The sequence below is a fragment of the Sinocyclocheilus anshuiensis genome, unplaced genomic scaffold (assembly GCF_001515605.1).
Source record: "Sinocyclocheilus anshuiensis isolate Anshui unplaced genomic scaffold, SAMN03320099.WGS_v1.1 scaffold10, whole genome shotgun sequence".
NCBI classification, from domain to species: Eukaryota; Metazoa; Chordata; class Actinopteri; order Cypriniformes; family Cyprinidae; genus Sinocyclocheilus; species Sinocyclocheilus anshuiensis.
In genome coordinates, this window is record NW_015546018.1 from 9,092 (window position 1) to 13,317 (window position 4,226).

The 4,226-nt window shown below is 36.7% G+C and overlaps 1 protein-coding gene and 1 pseudogene across 7 annotated transcripts in view; one reads left to right on the forward strand and one right to left on the reverse strand.

Annotated features, from left to right (window-relative positions):
* The window catches only part of LOC107698536 (uncharacterized), a 3,441-nt pseudogene extending 3,279 nt beyond the window's left edge, over positions 1-162 (reverse strand).
* A 1,612-nt stretch (positions 163-1,774) lies between these two features.
* The window catches only part of LOC107698542 (CAP-Gly domain-containing linker protein 1), a 74,444-nt gene continuing 71,992 nt past the window's right edge, over positions 1,775-4,226 (forward strand). For 2 of the 7 annotated variants that reach the window (XM_016499570.1, XM_016499572.1), the window contains exon 1: positions 1,781-1,943. The gene's annotated coding sequence lies outside the window, so the exon portion shown is untranslated. The other 5 variants (XM_016499571.1, XM_016499573.1, XM_016499576.1 and 2 more) reach the window with 4 other exon arrangements.

Genomic DNA, 4,226 nt, shown 5'->3' on the forward strand with positions numbered 1-4,226 from the left:
CACTACTTTACATTGTAGCAAAGTGTAATTTCTTCAGTGTTGTCACATGAAAAGATATAATAAAATATTTACAAAAATGTGAGGGGTGTACTCACTTCTGTGAGATACTGTATATATATATATTACACACAAATGTAAAATAAATGTACCGTTTACTACCATTATATAGTATAATATACATGTAATAATATAAATAAAACCAATGTTTTAATTTACAATAAAATCTTTTAATATTTCTAACAGTATGAGCTAAAAATAATTTAAATCACATAAACATTAGAAAAGTCTTAAAAATTCTTAGCTTTAACAGTAACTTTAACATTACAAAAACTTTAACAATAATAATAAAAAGGAATGGGAGGGGAAGATTAAAATTGGCACGCCACACAGCTGTAGGGCTTCATGGGGTCAGGCTCTTGAACTCACTGCATGTCAAGTCAAGTCAAGTCAAGTTTATTTGTACAACGCTTTTCACGATACAAATCATTACAAAGCAACTTTACAGCAAATCTGTACATGTGGTACCACTGGTCACACATGTCACCTGAATCTGTAACACCAAAGATAATAATAAATATCTGAGATACAGTACAACATACTGTACAGTATATCCTACTCTAAGAAAGATGTACAGGGGCCTAAGAAGATTAAGAGCACTGATATGGACTGTCTTATTTAGAAATAGTTTCTTACCCAAGTAGATGATAGTGATTGTCTTTATTTTTTCCTCCCTGTCTTTCCTTGTTCCTCCACAGTGTTCTTCTACCCCACAAAGGTGAAAAAGTAAAAACATCTTTACATTTATTACACCTTCTAATCCATAAAAGTAGAATAAGATGTTAAAGATTGGACTACGTAGGGAGTGCAGGTAGAACCTGTCTTTTTTAAACTTCTTATATCTAGTGTCTGGTGTTCCCTTTGCTTTTGAGGTTTGTGGTGTCATCATGCCACAATCTAAAGAGTTCCTTGAAAAAAGGTTGTGGATGCCTTTGAGACTGGCAAGGGATTTAAAAAGCTGTCCAAATTATTTGAAATACATCATTCCACTGTCATCTACAAGTAGCCAATGTTTCCAATGTGTCCAATGTGTTGCTGGCCCTCCCAGCAAATTCAGCTCAAGAGAAGACAATCTTATGCAAAAAGTAGTCTCCAAGAACCCCAAAATGTAATCACAGGATTTGCTAAGTTTTGCAACTGTTGGTGAAAAAGTGCATCTATCTACACTCAGAAAGAGATTACACGAATTTGACCTGCATGAAAGGTGTGCCAGGAAAAAAAACTAACATTAAATATTCAGGTAAGTTAGGCTATAGATTTGCAAATGGTGTTGGCTTTTATTATAATGATTCTAGAACATTACCACTGTGGGGTTTGTAAGTGGTAAGTGTAGATGATTCATATAGCCTACATACAGGAGGCAATTTGTGTGAGAGACCTGGGAGTCTGTCTGAAGTTGCATATAGTATTTCTAGATCTTAATGGTTTGTGTTTTGGATAGTTTACTATAACGTTCTTTAACAGTGTTTGATGTTTTCACATATATTTAGGTTTTTATACCAGAAATAATGTAAAATGATGGTGGTTTGGAAAGGTTTAGTATTTGCATAATATAAATGATATTTGTACACACCACACCATATCTCAAAACATTACTAAATTTAGCTGAATTATAAAAGCCAGAAGTGGCTTTTAAACGAAGAGTCGGAATTCCTTTTACTACAACCGACCAACACATTTGCTTTTTTCTTCAGCCCGCCTCTTCAGGGTTCCCGTTGGCCTGGGCGGAGCAGAGAGAGTGTACGTCATTACGCCACTCGTGTCACTAGTGAAGTGGGTGCTTGAACGCACCAGGTTAAATCCTTAACCAACGCGGGCGTCAAGCAAAGTAGATTGAAGAGAACCCGGCGCATTTTTGGTAGCACTACGCGGCCAGAAGCCAGCAGGTGAGCACGCGATCGCTGGGTTAAGTGTTCAGATGAGAGGGAGGCGTGGATCGCAAGGAGATCACCGCATTTTACCATCGGAAGTTGCTAAGTCAGTATTTCCCATCTAATACAGGTTGCTCTTCGGCCCTCGGTCAGCACTCGCTAACCTTATTTTCCTTCGTTAGATTTGTCATCAGCTGTTCTTAAACAAAAGCTGTGGTGTAAACGTGTTGATGATAGATGTGCGGTGACTAGCACTGCGGTTTTATTGACTGCGGCTCTATTTTGGTTCGATTAACTTAGTCAAGATGTGACATTGCAGAAAGTCGTCATAAGGACTAGTGAACTTTCTCCATGTTCATCGCGTATTGAAACTTGCGTGTAACTTGCTTGAAGGGGGAAAGTCCTGTGACGCCAAAATATATCGGTTTAGTTTTTGTGACGTGGTGTGTTATTTTGTGTGGGATTCTTTAAACTTTTTCTGAACTCCTTGAAAATGTTCTTCGAAAACTATCTCATTAAAACTACTCATTTGGGCTTTAAGGTCGAAACTGCTAAGCATTCGTCGTCAAACCTATAGTTTATTTAAAGGTTTTGTAAATGATATCCTGTTCTTCATATTGGGTCGTTGTTTTGGTTGGAATCCTAAACCAGACTCGCATTGGTCAAGCTGTAGGGTAAATCGGCTCAGATTTTGAAGCCCCAGATGTGGCGCCTGATTATAATGCTGCACTAGATTTTATGCCAGAATAACTTTTTGAGAGTTGCCTTTTAATTTTTAATTGCCACTGCAAAATGAAACTGATTGCTTGAGTTGTTTGCGTTTGCTGTGGTTTGTCTTGTTGGTCAGTTTTTCAGTGTTTAACTGGGAGCTTATTTTGGTTAAGACTAAGATATTGTCAGGGAGAGTCAAACAAAACTGAATTCTGAGCTGCCATATCTTTTATAGAAGTGTAGTTTCTACTTTATATTAGGTGTCTTTAACTACAATGTACTTTTGTTTAACAAAAAATAAGCGTTTGATGCTACAGGTGCATCTAAATAAATTAGAATGTCGTGGAAAAGTTCATTTCAGTAATTCAACTCAAATTGTGAAACTCGTGTATTAAATAAGTTCAATGCACACAGACTGAAGTAGTTTAAGTCTTTGGTTCTTTTAATTGTGATGATTTTGGCTCACATTTAACAAAAACCCACCAATTCACATCTCAACAAATTAGAATATGGTGACATGCCAATCAGCTAATCAACTCAAAACACCTGGAAAGGTTTCTTGAGCCTTCAAAATGGTCTCTCAGTTTGGTTCACTAGGCTACACAATCATGGGGAAGACTGCTGATCTGACAGTTGTCCAGAAGACAATCATTGACACCCTTCACAAGGAGGGTAAGCCACAAACATTAATTGCCAAAGAAGCTGGCTGTTCACAGAGTGCTGTATCCAAGCATGTTAACAGAAAGTTGAGTGGAAGGAAAAAGTGTGGAAGAAAAAGATGCACAACCAACCGAGAGAACCGCAGCCTTATGAGGATTGTCAAGCAAAATCGATTCAAGAATTTGAGTGAACTTCACAAGGAATGGACTGAGGCTGGGGTCAAGGCATCAAGAGCCACCACACACAGACGTGTCAAGGTTTATTGAGATGCACCTGTGTATATACTTGCTCATGTTGTAGTGCAAAACTCTTGCTACTATTGAGGTGGTATAAGGTTACAGGTTTGGTTGGGTTTAAAAGTGGGTTAAGAGGTAGGAATAGGGACAAAAAAGTGATTATTGATGTAATTACATAAATTAATTAGGCTACAGATGTAATTACATGAAAGTGTTGTAGATGGAAGTACAATGTGATGGGCATGTACACATGATTGTATTAAATGATACATTTAAAGGTTAGTACATACAGTAGTTACAGACAGTTAATAAAAGTTGGGTTGTAAGTTTAATTATACATTTCATTTTTTTTCATGTTGATTCTTTTTAGTGCACTATTATTGACATTATTAAAGGGATAGTTCACCCAAAAATGAAAAAAAATTTTTTTTTTAAATTTATTCACCCATTCACATTGTAGGTGACTTTTTTTTGTTCAGTAGAGACTAAAGATGATTAGCTGAATCCATGGTCCTTGGTGATTCATATTATGCAAGTCAAGGGGTGCCGTCACTTTGAGAGTCAAAAAAGCAGTCTCTGCTGATTAGGGCTGGACAATAATTCAATATCAATATGTGTCGCGATATAATTTTTTTCAATAACGGTGATATGATTTTTAAACACATTTCCGATATTTCGATATACATTACCA